Source organism: Phyllostomus discolor, chromosome 13 (assembly GCF_004126475.2).
Source record: "Phyllostomus discolor isolate MPI-MPIP mPhyDis1 chromosome 13, mPhyDis1.pri.v3, whole genome shotgun sequence".
Classification (NCBI taxonomy): Eukaryota; Metazoa; Chordata; class Mammalia; order Chiroptera; family Phyllostomidae; genus Phyllostomus; species Phyllostomus discolor.
This window is the reverse complement of record NC_040915.2, coordinates 70,163,487-70,187,843: the sequence shown is the minus strand read 5'-3', so window position 1 is coordinate 70,187,843 and position 24,357 is coordinate 70,163,487. Positions and strand designations below refer to the sequence as shown.

Here is a 24,357-nt window from a genome sequence, read left to right as displayed (position 1 = left end):
TCAGTTCTGCTCTGCCCTTTACTTCCATTGTTCAGTGATGGTGTTTTTCTAATGAGGTCGGATGCACTTGCAAAGACTCCAAGGTCCTCTGCTGGAAGGTGACTGGTTTGTTATCCTGCCATGTACAGATTTAGAAGTCCCTTCTAAGTAAAGTATCTCATTCTGTGGAGGCAGGAGCACCTGCTTGCTAAGCATATGAAGGTCATGCCTGATGGGCATTTGAACAGTATGTAATGTTGTAGTTCTTAACTATGCTAGAAGGAGGATGCAAGGGGTGTTTGAACTCAAGAGCAGGAAGAGCCTGTATCATTGTGACTTCCTCTTTTGCCCGGAACTTAATGTGAACTGCCCTGAGCAAATCACCTTTCTTCATTTCTCTACTCTTGAAGATTTTTTGGAAAGGGCATTTAAAGTTGGAGCCCCAAGGCAAACAGGTAGATACTCTCTGTAGACCCTTTTTTGTCATGCTTACACTGACATCCTCCCTTGGTGCCTGGACATAAGTCCTGAAAAACCCTCTCCACCTTCCAGCACCCTCCAGACCATAGCACTGCTCTCAGATGAAGTAGTAAAATGTACGATTTTTAAGAGTTTAGGATTGATTTGTCCTTTTCATCTATTCTGACATGATTTAATGTTCCAGAACTTGTAAAAGGAACAGACTTTTTTCTTTTTCTTGTTGTAAAATTTGTGAATAATTTATCAAGTGACTGAAAGAGCTCCAGCTTTAAATTATTAAAATGCATTTTGGTTTTGAAAGAAGACATTAGAGATATTTGCCTTGGCCCATGCTTATGGTTCGTGCAGCAGCAAGAAACTCCTACAAATTCTGGGGAAGGGAAGGTGATTTTCAGTGATTTATGGGGTGACTAAGAAGGAGCCAAAAAAAAAGAGAGCACCAAACAAACAAAGGAACAATACAGACAACTTTCATTTATTTAAGACACAGCCTCTTCTGAAGCAAATAACCTTTTGTCACATCTCCAGAGAAATGACATTTCCTTCCCCTTCTCCTTCTTTGCAAGGACAGCAGATGGGTGAGGGAGAAAGGGAAATAAATAAAAAGAAAGGCATTCCCAGGCTCCTTCTCATTCCTTCTCACTGTCCATCTTTCACAGAGCAAGTTGAAGGCATGGCTGCGCTTCCTTCCTTTGTCATACATCAGGGACAGTGCGTAGCCACTGATCCCCAGAGAATATTATCCATTCCAGTTAGTCTGAACTAAATAATAAATTTGTACCTGGCTAGGAAAATAAGGAGACTCCTTGAATATTTTTCATCAGGCCTGAGGGCCCCTGGTCTGGCCCAGCTGCCTCCTCCTTGTGGTGTGGCCTTTATAGTGTAGCCTTCCCTCGGTGACAGAAAGAAAGGCAGACCATGCTCCCTGTACCATACTCATTAGCTCCTGCACCTGCTTTTCCTCCTCTGTCCCTCTTTCCTTCCCTTTTTGCCAGTAATATTTTTTGGTGGTGCCATGCAAGGGTGTATTTTCCTCTAGACACCCAAACCCTTCTCTATATGAGAAGAGGATTTTCCACCTTGGGTCTTAGGAGCAACAGGACTTGGACCCCAGCCTGGCCTTGACCTTCCTTACGCTAAATGCAAATTCCTAAGAGAAACTGTTGCTGGAACTGGAAATACATCTTAGATGACACAATTTAAGCAGAGTCAGCACAAAGCTAAGTTGTAGAAAATAAGGCCGAGGTGCTGAAGTGTGGGCAGGGGCCTTTGACATAGCAGTCCCTCAAGTTTGTGACACTCTTTTGTAGGTAGAAAGCATTTCTTATCTCACCAATCTTACCCATTTCTCTTGTATTTCAATGCCTTGCTCTAAAAGTGGTGGCGGGAGTTGGAACTCTCTACCGTAAAATTTTAGTACCTCAAATATCTCTTTTGGCCAGTCTCAGCATGCGTATTATCATCCTCATTTACACGTTTAGAAACATCACTACATTTTTTCATCCCACATGGCTGCTCAGTGGAAGGGCTGGAGTCACACGTAGTTTATGCGATGTGCTTTACAGTTCATTCAGTTTGGTGAGGCCTCCTCTTTGGGATGAATGCAACAAAGATTGGGGAACCAGAGCCACCTTCTGCTCCTTCTATCCTTTGTTGCTCCTTCTCAAAATAAGGAAATATACAGAAATGGCCTTAGAAGAATTCTACAAACGGTGGGGAGCTTGAACCTCATTTATCCACATCTCCTCTCCAAGAGGCAAGTGCTCTTGCCATTATATTGCACTGTCTGCATTCTCTGAGCAGAACAAGACAATTGTTTGGAACGAGTACCTGGAAAATCAGGAAATATTCTCAAGAGGAAGCTTACTTGTGATGGCAGGAAGGTTTGCAAAGGATAGATGCCCTGTGACATCTTCCATCTCATCCACGTCTGTACAAGCTGACCTCACTGCTATTTCCCAGCTAAACACAGGGGGTCTGCTTCTATTTTCATGAACATGGTCTGGCCCTGTGACTTGCATGTAATTAATAGAAGATGGAGGAGGTAACACTGCAGGACTCCCAGGCTAGGTCAGAAAAGGCTGACCACAACTGCCTGGCTGGCTTGGAGCAGTTGCTGGAGGAACCACCAGAGCCCATGCAGGAAAGGCTCCCATACAGAGCCTGTTCTTCCCGCTATTCCTGCCAGAGTGTCAGAGAAGCAAGTGAGGAAGCCTTCTTGGACACCACGGGCCCAGTTGCTGAAGTCACCAGTCCTTTGAGGCTCCTTGGAGATCACAGACAGAGATGAGGCATTCCTGTTCTCTCCAAATTCCTGACACACAATGATACTTGTGGAAGTGATGACATGGTGGTTGTCTAAGTTTACTCAATTTGAGGTGGCTTGTTATGTAGTAGTAGGTAGAACTAGACAGTAATATATGTGCATGACACAACTGTTAAAAATAAGTGTTTATAAATAAAAAATCATTTTGGACTCCCACCAATATGGGGCTGACTGGCCATGTAAATTATAGTAACCCATAGAATGGAATACTCTAAAGAAATGTGGTGAATTTGTACCTGTTATGAAAAGATATCAAAGACACATTGCAAGGTGAAAAAATGTAGTTGCAAGGCAGTGTGTGTCGTATGAAATTGTTCCTATAAAGAAGGAAAAGGAAACTTTATTTTGTGTGTGTGTATTTCTGTGTGGAGTTTGTATACACCCAAGAAAATTAGAAATGATACACAAGAAGCTCTTTAAGATGTTGATTCTGGATAGTGGAAATGAAGAATCAGGATAGAAGTGTTTAGTGCCAAGATAAAATTTCTTTTCATGTTACCCCTTTCTCTACCGTTTGATTTTCTACCATGAGTTTGTATTATTCTGAAGTTAACACTTCCAAAAAATTTAAGGCAATGAAAATTCTACATACTATCTCCAAAGAAAAAAAATGATCTATTACAGGTGCTAGCTAAAATTGTATGTTTTCAACTATGGCACAGAAACAACTCAAAACAATTTATTATTATTATTACTTTTTAAAGATTTTATTTATTTGTTTTTAGAGGAGAGGGGAGGGAGAAAGAGAAGGAGAGAAACATCAATGATGTGGTTGCCTCTCATACCCCCCTACTGGGGACCTGGATGGCAACCCAGGCATGTGCCCTGGCCAGGAATCAAACTAGTGACCCTTTGGTTCATAATCCAGCACTCAGTCCACTGAGCTACACCAGCCAGGGCAAGTTTATTATTATTATTTTTAATTCTGAGAAAACCCTGGTGTTTTTTTCCTCCATCTCCTGACCCCCAACCAAAACAGTAAAAACTGCATTTTTAACCACAGGCAGAAATCAACTCCATCACCCAAAGAGAATGGCCGTGAACAAGGTGTGGTTTTAGGTTGTTGGACATGGCAGGTCTTTTCTAGTAGGCCCACTTGCGTTTTACAGCCATTGAAATTCAGGTCCCCACATATTCAACTCCTTCTTCAAGTGGCATCCAATCCAGTGCTTTGTGGACAATGTCACCATCCATTTAGGAAGTGACCTCACGCCATGGCCTTTGGCAGTGGGGTACCTTCTGGCCCAGTGGTAAGTTGATTTATCTGGTGGAAGGGGACAGTGGAGGGAAAGGGACTAGAACATGATCCTGGTGGTCACTCTCTACTGCCCACGATGGCTGCCCCAGCCAGAGTAGCGCAGCTCAGATGAGGCTGAGATCTGTGCCCTCTGACCAGTGCTTAGTTGGGTGCAATTGTGTAACTCAGCTGTTTCCCTTGGAAGTGTTTTCCTATGGGAAACCACCATGTTTAAACCGACATGTCACTGATCTGAGCATCCATTTCTTGGTTCTGTGAGAACGCACCGTTGGGTACATCTATGTATATATTTAGTAGAAACAATTTTGTAATGTTCTTTGCTTCTTTGTGTGTATGTGTATTTGTGTGGCAAATAGTGTAGGTCTTTAGTTATAGCCACTGTTGAAATCTTGCACAAAAATGTGAAGATCGCTCTAAATTTGCACATAACTGTCAACAGTTTTCATCACAACAAACCAAAACCCTCTGAAATTTTGTAATGTGTGATATCCTTTCTTTAAACCACAGCAAACCAAGATATATCTTCACAGAATCTCCACTTATGTGTCTCCACATACGTTTTCTTTTCTTTCCCAAGATCTAGTCAAATAGAGAAACCTCAAACAATCTTTCTCATCCCTAGTATTTATCTCAGAATATTTTCCTAGCTTCTTTTCCAAGTTCTCTCTAAGGCAAATGACAATCTACTAACAGACATAGAAAATTAGTTTTTTTTTTTGATTTCTTGAAGCCATTCAACATTTCTGTGTATCCACTTTTTAACATTTGCCAGTCCTGATTTGGTAGCTACCTTAATATCCTCTTTCCAAGAAAACTATCTTATTACTGAGCTTCCTTTCTTCCCCCTTTCTCAGGAAGCTAGGCACACACAAAGGACAGTCATTAGGCTTCTAATATATACTTTATCTCATCCATTGATTTCATGTATGTGCTAGTGTGTTAATTCTCCCTAACGGATAACTCCAGCTATGATCTCTTTTTGGAACTTTGGTTCCATGATTATATAATTTTTAAGTTTCTTTCTAGCCATATAGACCTATGATCCTTTCATGTCTAACTGCTCATTTAGATACTCCCTCTTGGATGCTCCATCACCATCTCAGACTGCCCATGCCTAAGACTAAACACGTCCTGTTTCTTTGGAGAACATGTGCAGCATATTGAAAAGAGCCGACACAGACCTTGAAGTACAGTGCACCCAGGATGCAGTTTGGCCTCTGCAATTTACCTGGGAAATCTGCACAACCTCCCTGGTTTGCAATGTCTTCCTATGGGAGTACGATTTTTATTTTACAGCAGTTTTATCATGATTAATGAGCTGAGGGATGTAAGTGTGATGGGTAAATACTAGAAACACAAGTTGGTACACAATAAATGTTAGGTCCCTTTCCCTTACCTTGCACCATCTTGCTGATCTACCTTTTCCTGTCTGTCTCCTACTTACCCGGACTCAAAACTTCAGCAACATTCTGGCATATCACCCCAACCTAAATCAAGTCATATTTATTTAGGTGCCTTTTAAAGATGCTGTTTATTCCTGTCCTTTATTTTCATTCCCCCTGGGATCAGCCTAACTGAGCGCTTCATCCCTTCACACCTGGAATAATGCAGCAGCTCCCTAAATGCCTCCTGCAGCAGCCGTCTTGTGAGCAGGGCTAATTAATCCTGCACTCCCTGTCTGCGTTTTCCAGAATGTACCGCCAACTACGTGTGCCAAGCATAGTACCTGACTTCACAAAAAGAAAAAGGATCTTAAACGGCCTCCATCATGTAGAAAATATATTTCTTAGGCACCTTGATCTATGTTTTACTCCTGCCTCTCCTGGCTTCAGTTAGAGCATTGCACTTGCTTGCATAAGGCATATACAATCCATTGTCATGCCTCTGTCTGTGTCGGTTCTTCCTCCTGGGTGCGCCTTGTCCTCCAGTTGGACCATTCTAGCTTTCACAGGCAAGTTTCACCTCCTCTGTGAACTCTTTTCTGACCGTCACAGCTGGAGCTCCTTTCTCTATTCCCATAAACACATTATATATTTTGGGATCCATTCACTGGGCACTCAAACTCATGGATATAAGTGTCTTTATATGCATACTTCTGACTAGATCACCTCTCCCCTCCTTTCATGGAGCTAGTGTGAATTTCTTATTCTTTTGATTTGAGAAAAATAAAACATTACTTTCGAGAAGCTCTAATGGCCTTTTCACCCTTGCCTTTCCCTCCTAGGGCAGATCACTGCGTTGGGTTTTTGTGCATTCATTACATTTTTCACAAGCCTGTCTTACAGAACTTAGATTGTAATGACTCTATCAGTTTTCCACATGACTTCTCAGCAGTCTGGGTCTGTATGTCTTGTTCATTTTCATACCCTTCACCCGAGTGGGCTTCCTAGCACATAGAATGTGCCTAATAAATGTTTGTTAGGTGAGGTAAAGGAGTGGGGTGGGGGGTCTTACTGAAGTGTGATGGGCGAGAGCTTGTTCATGAAAGTCGAGATTCCAGAATGATCTAGAATATCAAGTATCTCTCCAGAGGGCTATGAAGACCACTCAAAATAAGAGAGCCTGGGATGAAAATGAAAGACTGAAAAGCAAAGACAACCTTCACCTGGTTGTTTGCTGCCTTTCTTTAAGGCTTCTCTTGCTGCCAAGGCTTGCTTCCTGCCTGCACACCGATTCATTTCCACCCTGATGGGGCTTTGTATGTCCCTGCAAACATTACCCATCGATTCTGGTTCTGTTCTCCTTTTTGTTTTGTTCAAAAATGACTTGCCTTATATTTACTTATACAAATATTTACACAGTTCATTTTTCGTTTACGTTTTTTTCAAGTTGGCATTTTAAATTTACTCCTTGCATTAGGAAATGCACAGCCCTGTTTCTGGATATTATTGGCCATCCCCTTTCTTGCCCTCTTTCTCTCACCATAGCTGGGGATTTTGCTTGAACTATTTCCAGCCTGAACATCAAATGACTTCCAGCCCTGAAGGGAATAAGCCAGAAGGAGGAGGGAAAAAGTCTAAGTCTTCTTACCCCTTAACCACTGGGCTAGAATAAAATGACAGTAAAATGTACTAATTTATCTTATTTTACATAATTAGAGTTAGGGGCTATTGAACACAGAATGCAAATGTATTCTAAATATGCAAATCAGCCACATTTCCCAGATTTGGAGAAGGGGAAATGTGGTAGCCTTATGTTAGATGGTTCTCTCTTATCTGTGAACACAACTTTTCAGCACTACAAATGGAAGCAACTGCGCAGTCACAGTTGGGGCTGCTAATTTAGAAATCCAGTTTGGGCTGATTTGAAAAGACAACATTTTTGCAATCACTGGTGTATCCTTTATGATAGAGCTTGTCGTGCCTTTCTTGTTTTCTGAAGATAGCTTTTTACATTTTTTTTATTTTGTTTAAGTTGGGTTCTTGCCCAGCTCTTTAGTACAAGGGCTGTGCCTATGTGGAACCGCAGCATGGAAGTGCCTTGGCGATGCCTTGGACCTGACTGTGGTTTGCAGAGGGGGGCCCTTGCCCGGATTCCTGTCTTGCTGCAGGGGTGGTGGCCAGAAGACAGCTTGCAGCTGTCACCTCCATCGGGGTCCTCTCTGTTGCTTCATGCCCACTTCCCAGAGCAGCTTACATCTTGTGACCAAGCTAGGTGGGGGTACAAACCTCCTTGGCCATTTTGGCACAGAATGAGGTGACTCGGGGTGGGGCATTATTGCCTAAGAGCTCCCATGGGGTTGGTCAGAACTGGGTAAGGCCTGTGTGGCCGGTTGACTCTTACTCTCTCTGATCCTGCTTCCTGCCTCCTTTCCTAGGTGAGGATTCCTAATAAACACCTTGAACCCCAGGTTTCAAATCAGCATCCACTCCCAGAAACCGAATCTGTTACACAAATGTTCGCTCCCTTACCTAGAATTTTAGAAAATGTTTACTAGAGCTAGAGATCTCCTCCTTTCCCAATATCCTTGAAAATGGATCTAGTAAATCACCTCCCAGTGCTTCATCCTAACTAAAGTTTAAATGCTGGCATTTCAGTCAGCCATGGCCCGGGGGTGGGGGAGAAGGACAGTCTATCTAAGCCCCTTTCAAATCGTGGCATGTGAATGACCACACAATTGTAAGATCAGACTTACAACAGCACTATTTTTAGCCTTGTATTCTACCCTGATATTACTCTGGCCGAAGTGGCAAGAATCAGGGCATCGATAGAGGGGGCGGGGTGGGCTGTCTGCAGGTTAAAGCAGGGGAGGAACTATGGAGACTCTGAATGGCTATCAGTTTCAAATTGCTATCTAGATTCTGTCAAGGAAATTATGTATAATTACTTGAAATTGGTACGCAACGTTATTATAGGAGTAGAAAAATATGACCATTCTACCAGTAATTTGGTAGTAATCTCTAGTAATTACTGTAAATGCTAACCAGTTCATTTCCTGAATCATATTTCCTTGTGGGTGTTCACTTTATTTTGTGCATTTTAATTGACTTTTTGTAAAACGTGTTAACAATGTTTTACATTCCATAGCTTTACCTAGGGCTGCAAGTAAAAAAAAGCAAGCCAGTGCTTTATTTTGTGCATCCCTATAGTAGCTGTTCAATTCAAAGTAATTCCTGTGTGTCTCAATTATGATTATAATCAACTAAGCCTTTTTTTTTTGAACACCAAAAATCTTTGTGATAGTGTAATGGGGGGAATAAGATACCAAGTTAATCAAAAGATAAGGTCTACTGGGTTTGCAATCAGAAGAGATATACAGGCACAGGCACACTTTAGATGTGTAGGAGTTTTAACAATGGGTTATAGACACTCTAAAGAGAGTCTGTGTGTGGTCTGTCTGTCCATATGCATACACAGGTTTCAATTACTTAATTTCATTTTCTTAGTGACTTTACAAATTGGTTAGAGAAAACGTGGTACCTGAAAGAGAGAAGTTAAGAAACAATTAAAAGAAGGAGGCATTTAAGGAAATGATGAGTCATAGGATTTGGAAGCCAGGGGAGTGAGGGAAAGTAGAAAGTGTTTAATGTCCACCTAGGGTTGAGCTGGGTTATAACTCTGCAGACTAGATTAATTCTGGAGAGAAGAAAACATGCAATTAGCATGTCTCTGGAATCTTACTGTTGCCTCCTGTGCAATAGGACTTAGAATATGAGAGTTACCATAAAGAAGGTGTGATGGAACAAGGTGGGTTGGTTGGTTTGTTTGTTTTCCCCAAATGATCCAAATATGTAATAGGCTCTTAGAATAGGCTCTTTGTATCTTATTATGAAGATACAAAGAAGAAAAATCTATGTTCTAATCCTGACCTAGTCTTATAGTTAATTCATTATGTTTTTGCTGAGGAGAGCTGTTATTTGGGAGTCCCTTTGTAGTTCCTCAGGATGAGATCTCCAGTATAACTTCACACTGAAGTTTGTTTTTCTCACCCATCGTATTTTTATCACACAAATGTCACTCTGACGACAGATTATCACTTTCCCACTTGAATTCCTGCAAAATGTAATTTGGTTCATGGGCTGCTACTAATAACTTGCAAAGTGGGACTACTATTTTAAATCTTCCTTTCTAATAACACCTCATTTTGTTTTTGAAACATGCAGAAGTTTTATGATTTTCACCTACCTTTAATTTGTTGCTCTTTGAAAACCTATGAAGTAGAGAAGGTCAGAATGTCCTTTGGTGATTTCACCCTATACCTTGTTTGTCTCTAGGTTCACCTAGATTTGGAGCACTGGCTGAATGATTTTGATGCTTTTACTACCAGTATTACTTATGTTTTCTAGCTGCCTGGTACCAATGTCTGACATACAGTAGAAGCTCCATAAATATCTTTAGAGTAAGAATAAAAATAGAATGAGCAATTTCTGTTTTGCCTTGTTTTAGACTTTCGGCTCTAATAAGAATAGTTTACTTACTCTAAGTGCATGTACATCATTTCTACCACTGAGCCATATGAAATTAGGTGTGTTGAAAAATGTCATTCTGATACCTCTTGTTAACTACATTGAGCAAAGATTTCAGCCCACACGTGGGCTGCTCCTTCACCTCTGAGCCTTTGAGGAGCTGACCTTTTAACCACAGTAGCCAGATGGAATCTGAAGCATGTGATGCTCCAGTCTGTGAACTTTCATCATGCTCCATGCTGTACTCATCTGAATTTCTGTAGAGAATTATTGAGCATTTCAGGTATGAAGGTTATGGTCAATATTTTCTATGCCAGTTGTCATCAGACAGATATTACCAGCCAATTAAAAAAACATACCAGAATGGTGCATAAGTTAGTGCCATTTTTTACATTCTCAGAGAAAAAATAATAATATAAAATGCCAACAATTAGAAACAGACTAGGTGATGTTCCTATGACCATATGTCTACACTCTATGATAATTCACATTAGTCACTAGTGCGTAGATACTCAGTCTTTTTGAGGAAAAGCTGCTTTCTATGACCCCAGATTTGAGGCTGGGCCAGGGCAGAGCATTAGCCGAGAGGCTAAGACCTGCCCTGAGGGTAAGGAAGGGGACTCCATCTCTACTCCAGCAATGTCCCTCAGGGCTTGAGAATGCTTTGTGATGATGCTCTTAGGGCTTTGAGAGCTAAGGGTCCTTGCTTCCCACTTTTTACATATTATCTATTGAGACTGTTGAACAAGTGCATAGAACAACTATTGCTGCTTCTTTCTAGAAATAAGGAGATAAGAACTAAGTGGTCAAAGGAACTCTGGAGGTTAAAATAAATTGTTAGCCATACTGAGTCCAGATCCCATTGTGCCTGGTGCTAGGTGATGCTCTGTGCTAAGATCATGATTTGATACTGTGCTTGAATTCTTCTTTATCTGAAGTCATCATCATGTAAGGAAACCACGTCTTCAGTGAAGTCTTTTTTAATAATAAAAAAGGCTTATTTATTTATTTTTTTCTGGTCAACTTAGTTCCCATCAAAAATGCTGGCCATGAACTTCAGAGCTGAGTGGTTCAAACCTTCTCTGCAGGTTCAAAAGACAGATTCCACATTTTGCACATCTGTCTCTGCAGAGTGTGGCTGCTGCCTCTCACTCTGTGGGACATACATCACTTTTAAAAGGCTGCTGCGGCCTCTCGGCACACTGGAAAGTGGCTGGGTAGCTTCCCCAGCGTTCCGGAGCTTGCAGCAGTCAGAGAGACCTGAGGCAAAGCTTTACTTCTCTTCTCCCACAGGCACAGCGCTACCAGTCGTGACTCCTCATTTGAAATCACTCCCTGGAGAAAATTAAGCCTCTTTTTGTTTTACTTTCTTTAACAGCCTGCGGTTGCAGGCCCCGCCCTAGCCTTACCTGTCTTGAAAAGCAAAAGCTACATCCTTTACCCCCAAAGATTCAGATTGGTGGTAGGCACACACTCTCTTCCTGAAGCTGTCATATTCTGGTTCCTTAGCAAACACCAGGCATACTTACCCTTTCTTTTCATCCTCTATCTCCACCTTTTATTCTGGGCAGGGCAAGATAAAACGGGGGCACTAGCTCATTTCTAGCCTTTCCAAATATCCTACCGTCGGCACATTTATATTTGATATTGATTTCTGTTTAATAGAATAAGCCAGGAAAAATCACACTCTTTGTTGGCGTTCAAAGGATAAACCATAAAAGCCATTAAGAAGTACTGTAAGCATGAGAATGATTAATGGGAGTTGAGGTGCCGTCCACCGACTATTTCCAGATAATGTCTTTGAGAGATTCCATTGCTTCTGGCTGCAGTTCAGAGCTATTTATTTGCAAGGTGAAATTCTGAGTGATGATGTTTCTCGTGTAGCCCTGACGGACAGTGTTAAAGAGACAGAACTGGAGGGCCGAAACTCAGATCTTAAAGGGTTTGTGCCAAGGAGTTGCTAAGATACCTCACAGGTCATGCTCTGAAAGACTTTATGTCTGTCCTCAAGACACCCTTCCCTCTGTGAGCCTGGAGTCTCCTCTTCATGAGGACCTGCTGGACTTATGCTTATAAAGAAGAAGTGAATGGCAAGAACTATTGATTCCCAACATTTGTGAAGCCATTGAACTGTTTTCCTGCCTTGTCTTAGACTCTATTTGAACCCGGTGGTAGTAAAAAGCCTGTGAACAATGCCAGAGCAGGACCTGTGAGAATTGTGATTTGCTTTTCTTTTTTCCAGGATCTCACACAAAGCACTTCAAAATCTTTATCATTTCCGAAGTTCTGTTTCTTTTGTTAAAACTGATCCCCTCTGTGTTCATGAGTGCAAATTCCAAAAATGACTCGTTGTCACCTAGGCTGCAGTAATGTGGAATGTATGTTGATATGCTTTTCGGTGCTTGAAAGATGAACCCAGTCCCTCCTGAGGAGCCCAAACTGTCTTGACAAATGATCAATTTCTACAACACAGGCTAGTGTTGGCCATCTCAATAAATGTTTATTAGATGGGTGAATAAGTGGATACATGAATTAATTAATGGTTGAATGAATTGGAGCTATTGTTTTTAAGCACCTACAATGTTGCATATATATATAACAAGATGCAAGTTTAATGTTATTGTTCCCATTGTATAGAAGGAAAAATCAAGACTCAGAGTGACCGGATCCAGGTGATGGAGATGGGGTTTAAAAGCGGGACTCTTTCACTTCTCAGTCTAGAACAGAGCAAGAGATGGGATCCTAGCTATGCCACATAGGCACATTCTATTTTCCATTTTACATGATACAAATCATTATACATTGCAAAAATGGAAAGTTTTATAGATTAAAAGGTGCACATCCCTTTTTCTTTGGAAATTTTCAAATTATAATACTCAGCACGCTTAAGAGCTTATGTAGATTATACATCTACAACCCTAACATTCCATTAGGATCTGAGACTCTTCCTTCAATATTTACTTGGGCTGGTATTTATCTTAAATCTTTTTCTAGTAGTTGGCGAGGGGGTGGTTTGTTCTATGTTGACTAAGAAAGGCATTTTTAGTCGTGCTAAGAGATGAACCCACATTTTTCAACTGTTGTTTATGCTTTGCCTCACTGGTAAGTATGGATTCTTAGATTTCTCACCTGCCTTTGCACTCCAGATCTGCACAGTACCAGGGAACATAGCACCCCGGTGATTTAGATAATCACCAGAAAACAGATGACCAAAGCAGTTCTTCCTGCTAACTCACGTGGGGGCTTCATCGATAAGACATCTTCAGCTCTGTGTGTCCTCACCAAGGCCCGGCTGTCGGTGGTTTGCCCTGTCTGTTCTAAGCAGTGGAAACAGCTTTGTTTCCTCCTAAGAACCAGTGACCTGAATGGACAGAGGATATTTCCTAAGAAGAATCTGACAGTCACTCTGGGGCCATTCCGAAACAGCTTGTGATTGGCATCTACCTTTCCAAGGAAGGTAGTCTGTCCTTTAGGAAAATTAAAGGGGAAAACAGTTTGCTTCTTAGTTTCTCCTCCTTTGCATTATTTCCATGATTCTGTTCTCTCAACACTGCTCCAGGTTTCTTCAGAGTGATCAGTGGTGCCATCCTGATAGCCAGGATGCAGATGGATTTTCTATCAACCTAGCTGGCCCCTAATAGTTATCACTGAAAGTAATGATACTAATAATTATCCCAAAGATACCCACCTCGATTATGATTGACAAAATGTCACCGGGAGAAAAAGAGAAGGACATAATTGATTGGAGTCAGGCAGGGGGGCCCATACCCTGAAAGGACACATCCCGCTTTTAACAGAGAGTAACAGGGAAGCTGACCCTGGGCTACCGTGGAGTAAGGGCTTGATTCGAAGAGTGACAGGGTAATTACTTATTTCTTCAGCTACCGATTTTTGAAATGCCACAGGGGTGAAAAAGAAAAGTAAATGCATTGTATCTGAGCAGTATTTTATCTTATTTTTTAAGCAAAAATACAAAACTGAGTTACGTAAAACTGATTACGTTTTAATCTCTATCATATTCCCCCGTTCCCTAAGAAAGTTTGGACTTGTTTTCATCACTTTTCATCTTTTTCAAGTGTCTTTGTTACTTTTCACTGGTGTTGAAAAACAAATACATTAGCTGTACTATTTTTTTTTCTTACAAAATGCTCACCCCAGCCTCCAGGTTAATTTTCTATCTTCCTTCTTTTATTTGTATAGCTCTTTATTCCTCTTCTGTTTTCTTTCTTTTTCCCCTTTGTTTTGGCCTTGCTACCATATCCCTTTTCCCAGCGCCATGCCTCTCTGCCACCCACTGGGAGCTAGGATGGCTTCTCCTGGATTTCATCCCAAGAACTAAGCATGGGCTTGTCTGTAATCCTTTCCTCCCTCCCAGGGGGAGGACTGCTTGTGGAGCAGGAGTCCCTGTGGCATGTTTACAATTCCATGTGCAAAGGCTTTTGGACTTGGAAGGAAATGAAACTGGTTTACTGGAGCAGAAGCATGTCCTCTACCTGGGTTCCAGATACATCATCAGAGTATTATTTAAATCTACTAGGATGTTTAATTTTAATCTGAATGCACAGAAACATTCACCAAAAAGAGAAGCAACAGAAATTAGCAAGAAGGATCATAAAGCGGTTTAAATAAAATTTTCATGAAATCTAAATTCAGCCCAGATTGCATTGTGACCACGGGGATCTATTGGTGGGACTCTTTTCCACTCCTGGGAAGAAAAGTCTGTCTTTGTTGACGAAATAAGAGGCCCCCTGCCTGAAGGGTAGGCTGAGCTTACTCAACACAATGAGCCAGAGGGTTATAAAGGGCACCCCTGTGCACTGCGGGGTTTGGTTTTGAGGGTGACCAGCAGGGCTTTCGTTTCCTTGCAAGAAGATGTGTGAGTGTTAATTGGCTCTGCCCTGCTGGCCACGAGAACTTCATAGATGTAGAAGCTCTTCCTGGAAAAAGGAAGCTCTCATCTTATGGTGCAACTAATGGCACTGAGCAGAGACAGCCAGTGGGGGAGGAGGCATGGCAAGAAGAAAAATTGGGTAATGTAGGATGGTAGCAAAATCAGGAATGCAGATCCCTGTTCACATCCCTTTATTCACTCGCCATCACCTTACAGATATAAATTAGTAGGTAAGAATAGCAGTTTTGTTAAGTTTCTGGAGTCAGACAAACCAGGAATCTCATATCTTTTGCTTCTGACCAGCGACAAATTACCTAACAGTTCTGAGCCTCAGGTTCCTGCCTATGAAGTGGGACTGAGCACAGTGCCTCCCCTGGGTTTATGAAGGCATGGAGTGTTTAGAATGCAAATTTCTGCCCCGCTAGTTACCAGCTCTGCAAACTGAGTGGATGTACCTGCCTGGTCTCAGGTTCCTCACCTTAGAGTGAGGTGACTTTCTGCCCTGCCCTCCTCTGTACAGCTTGCTAGCAGGGGGTCATAGGATGATTATGTACTTGTCCGCCTTTCAAACCCGTGATTAGTTTACCAACATGCCAGATCCGAGGCAGCCTGCTGTGTCTAGTCTCCCAGGAAGCAGCCATGGTCAGGAGGCTGAGTTAAAGGCATAGCCGAATATTAGGTGGAATCAACAACAACTCCACTCTTAAATGTTTTTAGAGTAGAGATGATATTGGTTTGGATGTCTTTAAAGATGAGAAGGATTTTTCATTTTGCTCATTCTCTCAACACCTGATTTTTTAGCGCAAGCTTTATGCCAGGCTCTCTTCTGGGAGCTCAGGAATAGAGAGCAAACCCACCAACAAAACTCTACCCTGCAAAGAAACAGACATGCAAGTTAAAACCGTGTGATATGTTAGAAAGTAAACAGTGCCAATGAGGAAAAATAAGGTTTGAAGGAGACAGGTAGGATGTTCTGGAAAGATGATGACATTTTATTATGGAAGAGAATGAATTCGGAAACAGCTTAAAGTCAGCCAGAACCAAATTTGGCAAAGAGCTGATAATCACCCTGGGCAAAGCAGGTTTGGTTTAACGATAAACAACAACAACAAAACAAAGACGTGCACACGTTAATGATGTGTAGCCACCAAGTTAGGGGGATGGTTACATTTCTGGAGCGTCCTCTGCGAAGCTGAAGGCCGCTGACTCCCGCACTAGCAGCTGCTGAGAGCAGAGTCTGCGCCGGGCCCGGGTGAGCAGCCCGGCGAGGCAGCAGGCGCCCCACACTCAGGGTGCTCATCCCCGCGGAGGGACACGGACAACACACAGCAGACACAACGAATGAGTGAACGACTGCGCATTTATTGGCTTAATTTCATTTGTCCAAGTGACACAGCAGTAGTGAGGCAGTAGCATCGTGTTTGGTGGGAAGAGCATTAAGCTGACTGGTTGTTACTTACTAGTCCTCCATCCTGGAGCAAGTACTTAGGTTTCCCCAGTGTTAGCGTTAGTAACGTCTCTCGTACCTAGTGGCTGAAACGTTGCCAGGTGGTTGAAGAGTGTAGTACGCAGTGGGGAAGAAAGTAGAGTACAGTAGAGACTAAGATGTTATCCTTTAACTGGATAATATAGAACACAGCGGTAATTATGACTTCTAAACTACTTGAAGTATCTGGTATTTGACCATGTCCCTCAGACATCTGGCATTACTTCTTGTTGCACTTTGTAAGTGGACATAAGAAACGTGAGAAGCACGTCTGCGCTCAGACTTGCCCATCCGCCTGGCATGTTTCTGAGTGGCTGGGGCAGTCAAGCAGCGCATGCACTGTGGCCTCCTGGGTGCAGAGGGTGCGCGGGACCCTGCCCGCGGTGCACGCCATGGCTCCTGCACTGAAAGATTAGCTAAGGAAATGGCAGTCCGCATAAGATCGCTGATACTGGGCAGTAAATTGTGCCCCCATGAAGTACAGACAGTGTTATGGGATTTCTTGTATATGTAATCATAAAGGTAATAGTACTGGAAAATTTACTAAGTTTTGCTTAAAGAAAAAGACCTATTCTTCCACAACCGCGTTTTTACCATTTCTGGGTCCTTCACCCAGGTAGTGGATATTTTTTCAGATGCACCTGTGTGTGTACGTATTTATACACATACTGTTCAGAGAAGTTTGCATCCTGCTCAGAGGCCCCTTGTCTGTAACCTCAGTGTTCCTCGCCTTGAGGTCTTGGTGGGTCAGGGGAGACAGGAGCTTTAACTCTCTCTGCCCATGAGGCCGTCACCTGGGTCTGCTTTTAGCGCTTCCCCCTTCAGCAGCTGTGTGCCAGGTGCTGAGTCTTCCTCCGAGGAACAGCAGAGTCTGCCAGGGGAGGAGGAAACTCGTCACATAAGCCCTTGTCTCAGCAAGCCACGGCTGGGCTGCGTCCCAGCCAGACTCGCCTGTAGCTGTCCACAGCATTCCCAACACAAGGCTGGATAGACATGGCAGATTTAACGAAGAACCCGGGGATGCTCCTGTGACAGAGACACAAGAAAATGATGGTGTGATGTTAAATATTAGGATCCCTGAGTCCATAGCAAAAAAAGGTTTAAACTCTCTGGGGAGAAGTGTCCTCTCGAGCTCCTGTTTCCAACCTTTCCCATGTTCTGTGCTCCCATGTTCCCTTCCTCAGGAGGAGACTTGATTCACACGTTCATAGAGTGACTACATCACCGTAAGGAAACCTCCCTGCTGGTCTCACAGCCACCAGCACCGTTGACGACGAAGGCCACGTTAAGGCACGTGATCCTGGCAGCACACCTGCCATAGCTGTCCTCTAGGTGCACTCCTGGGTGAAGCTGTGCCCACAGCCTTCCTGCCTGCACTGTGGGCAAATTTGAGGTCAAGTTCAACACGTGTGCAAAGGCACACACACCTGTGCATGCACCTGCCTGAGTACCCAGCTCTCAAAATCAAACACTAGTTCTCACATTGCAGCTTAAATCCATACAGGGTAAGTGAAACCCATTCCAACCAGCTGCACCATTCGCTGTTGCCTGGGGCCATGGCTGCTCCTATTTTCATCCCGGGGTTTCGAGCCTACGGTCCTCGAGGCTGTTAGAAGCAAAGGCCCTTTAGAACATTCTCCCTAACAGAAATTCAGCTTGAAAGTTCTTTCTCTCAGGCCAGAACTCAATCTGACTGCTGTCTTGTAGCATTTGAGACTCAATGAAGGGGGAAAACTAAGTTTATTACAATTATTTAGAAGGTATGTACACTGATACAGAGAAGAGGTAAGTAACTTATGAAAAACCACATGGTGCCTCCAAAACTGACACTGTTTATGATCCAAATAATCTGATTATTCACATAGTTGTTTTTTTCTTTACTGAATATGATACATCCCATGACCCTAAGCATATACAATGTTATTGTTATTAAATCAACGTAGCAGTGAAAAATTTTAGGAGACAACCTTGATCATGTTGGCTAAAACAACCCTTCCCTCCACTGTTTGTATCCCCAGCCTCATTGCTAGATTGTATGAGATTGAGAAAAGACAACTGTTGCTGCCTCAGTTTCTCTACCTGCAAAACTGAGAAAATAACACTTCTCACTTCCCTGCTTCCCACAGAAGTAGGGAGGCTTAATAAGTTAATGCTAGCAAAGCACATTGCACTCTCCAAGTACCTTTTACTGAAGAATATCAAAGCAGTACAGTGCCTGTTATTAATAAATGGGGTTGGCCTGGGCAGAGAGCCCCAGAGAACGCCTTTGTCCCTTCTCGGCATGCAGATTGGGTGTCATTTTCTATGACCCTCTTCACTTTGCCTGCCTACAACCTGCTCATTAACTTACATAATAACACTATTTTGTACTTTTCCACTGCCTTTCATTCAGGGAACTCCAAATGCCTTGCCAGTATTATCAAATCAAGCATCCTTACGCATAAGTAAGGTGTTACAAGTGCCATTAAACTTAGCAGGTGGGAGGGTAGAATGATCAGAGAAATGGAAAGGTAGGGGGAGGAAGTAAGTCTAATTTCTTTCTTACCTTTAATGATTGTATTTATTTAGTTTTAGAGAGGGGAAGGGAGGCAGAAAGAGAAAGGGAGAGAAACATCGACCTGTTGCCTCTCTCACGCCTCCAACTGGGGACCTGGTCCACAACCCAGGTGTGTGCCCTGACAGGGAATCGAACATATCACCTTTAGGTTCGCAGGCTGACTCTCGTTCCTCTGAGCCACACCAGCCAGGGTAATTCTGTTTTTTTTTGAGCCAGCCCTACTAACTGGGTTCCTGTGCGTGCCCCAGAAACGAACATCCCTCAGTTCTGTGGGTCTCCCCATCCCTTCTCAAAAGCCCAGTCTCAAGTATAAGAAAATTGCAGTGGCTTCACTGGAATGTTATATGTTCAGCTACGTTCACAAAGAAATCAATTAAATTTGTCTGACAGTCTACTTTTCCTGAAGCTCTGCTGGCAGAGGGTTTAACTTTATATCATCTTCCACAGCCCCAAAACAAAACAACCGTTTCATTTCATCTTCAATGAAAGTAACTTCTATTTATCTTGGTGAGGTGCCCATACTAGCTAATCTACAGTTGCCAGTTGGACTGCCTTTGTTCGCAGCACTTTTTGGCTACTGTATCTCAGTGCATGGGACTCTGAGTCCCTGACAGAGGAAGCGTGTTGTCACTGTAATGAATGGAGTTCTTTTCCAGTGCCACTGGGCCCAACAGTCCCTTCCCACAACCATCAGGGTGTCAGATGCAGAAGAAAGTCAGCTGTAACACAGTGCTCTGCAAAAGGCAGTTCGGATTACTACTGGATTGTCTGGCTGAAAAGATTGTTGCTAATGTCTGATTTTTTAAGATTTTCCTCTAATTGAAACAAAATTATCACCAATTACAAGAGAGCTTTTAGTTCTCAAAGGACCTAAACAAGTGGAAGTAACTGAGATCTGTGAGACATTGTTAAGAAAATAAAGAAGTCTGCACTCGGTTCTTCCAACATCCAGCTTTTGGATGTTATCTCACACCTTTGGAGTCTGATCAGTGAAGACAAATGAGCAGCTGAAGAATATGGCAGTGAAACAATGGAGCTGCAGTGGAAACCCGTGGATTCAAGTTCAGATTTATATGATCTGAAGAGAGTTGCTTGAAGTCCCCAAACCTCGTTTCACTCATCTTGGAGTGGAGGATAATGAAATCGGCTTTATCTGCCTCATAGCGCGGAAGTGAAAACTTGAAAGAGAACATTTCGAAGTCCTCTGCATATTCTAAAACGTGATGAAAGTAATCATTAACATCGTGAGCCAAAACTAAACTTAATTACAAAGGAAAATCTACAGCAAAAATTTTGTAATGCATCCAGAACACAAACAGAAAAGACATTTCACAATCCACAATTGTCCCTTGTCTATTGTGATAGCTCCCTGCCTTAGTACGATTCGAGATGAAAAAGTCTAAATTGGCAAGAAAAGCAATGAGGTGTCTAGGTTACCAATGGGGATTGTTTCCTGGGTGCAGAGGGCTAGGAGAGAGGCCTGCAGCGCTCAGAAAGCACTGCTTGGGTAGCAGTCCCGGTGTGTCCATGCTTCCTGTCATCACAGTCAGCACGGCACAGTCTCGTGAGGAACTTTATAGCATCTCCTTGGTTGTTCGCAGAATTCCTGCTTCCACAATGACTTTTCTTGGACAGATGGCTTAACCTTTTTCTGCCTCAGTTTCTTCATGAATAAAACAATTTATACTCTTTTATATCTTTACCACAAATGTTGCAAAATCAGTGACTGGCACAAGCATACAGAAATGCTCACTATAATTTAGGGTCTCATTAAGGTTGCTTCTTGGTTTTTATGGGCCATCAGTTTTCGGCTACCTTTTCTTCCTGCAGGGCAGAGAGAAGGATGGCTAGGACTGAACTAAAGTGTGCTCCAAGGAGATGAAATTTCTAAGTCACAGGGTGAAGTGAAATGTGACAAATGTCAGCTGACCACCAGGAGTAAACAGATTCCTGGCAATAGCCATTATCACATCGTGGAATTGCCTCTCTCAGGAAGTGGTGGAAACATTTACTGCTCAACTGGATAAAGTACTCTCAGGGGCCAGATGACCTGCCATTTCCTTCTACATTATCTATGAGTTTTTTCTAATAATAATAAAACGACCGAAATTGGCTACAGTGCCGTAATCACTCACGTTTAGGTTTCTAGCTGCATCATACTCATGGCTGCCCATGTTTTGAGATAATTCCTCTGCATTTGGCCTTGATCTTGGCTACTCCTCCCATCTATTTGTTGCTACGTCCGCATCTACAGAGGGCTATGTTAGAGTCTATTCTAGCACTACATGCATTTCACAGTGTTGAGTTACTGTGCCGTGCAAACAGTGAGCTGGACTCAGGCACCTTCAGACACACCATGTGGGTGTTATGCTGCTTCAATCCTAATGCTGAGGCTGAGAAGGGATGGTGCTAGACCGGCAGCCACACTTCCTCTGCTCAGTTAAGGGTGTTATTCAGTTTCTCCTATTTGTTCAAGTGTAGCAAACATTTTTCACAGACTTTTTGCAGTGTTCACAAAAATGACTTCTAAGCAAAAATAGAAAAATGCACTTTCATCTTTGTATAGTTTTCCAAAATACACCTTCTGAGTTGAAAATTGCTTATGGAAGAATGATGCACTTTTCTTAAACAAACCACGTTTGATATTTACAAATAGGTTATTTACTTGTTATTTAGTTTAGTTTGTAAGATTATATATATATGTGTGCATACACACACACACACACACACACATATTCCTTCTAAGACAAAATTTTTAGGCTGGACTCTGGAAGGTATTAGAAATTCCACCAAAGATATATTTTTATAAGTACCATGTTTAGAATTCTACTTCCTCCATTTATGTGCCAAAAAAGTATAATTTTTAGAATTACAAATATTAATTTTTTTTTACAGAAAAGAGTAACTGTGCTTGTTTGAGTAGATCAAACACTGAAATGATGCCTCCTGTGAGAAAGACGGGGTGATGGGCTGGTCGACCGCCCCTTCCTGCTCCGCCTCACCTGCCCCAGCGGCCATGAGCTGCCCATCCCCCACCGGCAGGTGACTTCCCAGAGCCAGGCCTGACTTCATCACCCTGGTATTTCTGGCTCCTGGCATGGTCTGGCAGAGAGTAGATGTTCTGTCATTATCTATTAAAGTAATAAGCTCTGAGGGCTTTTCCAACCATGTTGTTGTTTTTCTTAAATCATTCTAGGAGAGAATCTCAAAGAACCTTATGAAGAATTTTTAATTTTTATTTTTTTTTTACTAGAGAACCACTTCAAATTGAGGGGTGAAACCTGTGGCTCATCCTTACCTTGTGATTCAAGATTTTATGCATCTTTTTCCCCCTTTTTAATCTGAAGTACATTTTCCTCTCCTGAATCATGGTCACAATTTCATTCAAAATGATTGAATTCCTGTTGGCAATTTCTGTCAGATCCTGCAGGCTAGACATATCCAATGACAGAGCATTTTAGACCCAATCTTTGCACAATACGTTGCAATTAAAATTCTTTCACTTACATAATCCGAAGCATCACTCCAACGATGTGAATGAACACATAGGTACCATGGTGTGGGGGGGCTCTGCTCGCCGCGGCCCCCCGGCCACCATGGATGAGAATAAGTCTACCAAGACATGATCTGCTTGGAGAGGAAAGGTGGCCGATCTCTCAAAGGAAAAGGACCAGGTGCCTATTCCTCAATGGGTTTTTGTTGGGTTCCTTTGCACAGGAATACAGATAAAGCTTATTAATCATTTTCAGGCAGTAAGGATCAAACAATAGATAACAAAGAACTCTGAGGGCCTATTTTGAGTCATGGTCAGATAGCTAAAGAGCTGTAAAATGTTGAGGAACAAACTTACTTCTTGCTTGGACCCTTATCATTTAATTGAGAGCATTCTAAACTAAGCAGGTTTCACAGGATTTTACATATTCTTTCTTAGGCCCGATCACCTGGGGAACCTGCCCTTTCCAGCACAGGACTGCACCACCCTCTGTCATTGTTTCAAGCTTAAGTTATTGTTTCAGGCTTAGGTGGAGCAAGGGAAGTAAGGCAGCCAGGAGATTAGGCAATTTCTTGCAGACAGAATGAGGACTCAGGCTTTGTCAAAGCCAAGGGGTGAGGGTCCATCATCCCCTTTTGCTGTACCCCCCAAAGTCATTCCTTGGGGGCCTCCCATGTGATTGTGCCTGTCTTAGATCATTCCCCCCTTTGGGGAATCTTACCCTTCATTGGCTAACCAACCAAGCATTGGGGGCCAGTTATGGATGAAGTAAAAGGAGCAGAAGTGGCACTTCTGCCAGGGAGATAAGCTTTTGTCTCCTTTGTGGCTTACAGTCCAAGGTCGCTCCTTTAACCTTAGCCTTGGTGGGGGTTACAGCTTCTGAAACCTGGCAGGGTGGTTTTCAACACCATGGCCTTTATTTTACAGATGCCGGAGTAGGCTCAGGTGCAGTAAGTGATGTGAGTGAAGTTACACAGTGAGTTGGTGGCAGATTCGAACCTTAAATGCACCTTCTGACTCCAAACCCAGCAGACCAACCTGGGATGCCACCTTTGCTACCAGGCAGTCCCTGATGTTATTTATAGTATTGCTACCTGAGGCACCAACCTGCCCAGGTCTGGGTGGCAGAGGCTCACCATCTCTTGATGACCCTGCCTTCTTAGACTGCTCTGATTTAGAAATTTCCTCAGCTCAGAATGTGTGAAATTAACTTTCAGTCAACCAACCAATTCAAGAATGTGTTGAATGCCTAGGAGGTGTCAGGTTTCTCCTCTTCCTCAGTGAACACAGTCTGATATCATCAGCATGGCTGTGACGGTCAGCAGGCTTAACCCTTGAAGCCGTAAGTCTGTCTTCCCTGAATGCTGAAAAGGAGAGGCCACAGGCACAGAGGTGACTAACGAAAAGGAAGCTGGAAGAAGGAGAGGGACACGGGACACACCCAGATAGAAGGAGAAGGGGAATGGACTCAAGTGAAGTGAGGGTCGGTGGGAGGACTTGGAGGCCGACTGTGAGGAAGTGGGGGCCCAGGTGGGGACATGGGAGCCTGAGATGGCTTCCAGAACAAACCCTGAGAGAAGTGGAGACATTCAAGTTCAGGTTTGCACAAGCATGAGATAGAAACACTGGAACCAGATCTGCTCCACAAAAAGAGTGTAGGCAGAAGACAGGTGGAGCTTACCGTGTGGAAGCAGCTCAAGCATGTTCTCTCATCGAAGTCATTTTGTTGTTCAGGGGCGGTCCAGGGTTTCAGTTGCTCTTTTTCTGTGTGTTCGAATGTGAAATCCACAGTCTACGGGCCTTCCAGCCTCTGGTCACAATGAGCCCACATTCTACTGGGCCCAACACAGTCATCACAGGCCTGGGGCTGCCCCAGGGAGTCCAGCACACACCTCCGCAAGGACCAGTCCCAGTTCTTCTGGCGTATCTTGTTAACAATTCGGTGGCCGGTTCATCTGTTACCATGTTGCCCCCATGGCTA

The 24,357-nt window shown here is 43.0% G+C and overlaps 1 protein-coding gene across 3 annotated transcripts in view; it reads left to right on the top strand.

The window, feature by feature from the left end:
• Positions 1-24,357, top strand: part of OPCML (opioid binding protein/cell adhesion molecule like) — a 1,110,526-nt gene that overhangs the window by 666,125 nt on the left and 420,044 nt on the right. The gene's annotated exons all lie outside the window — the stretch shown is intronic.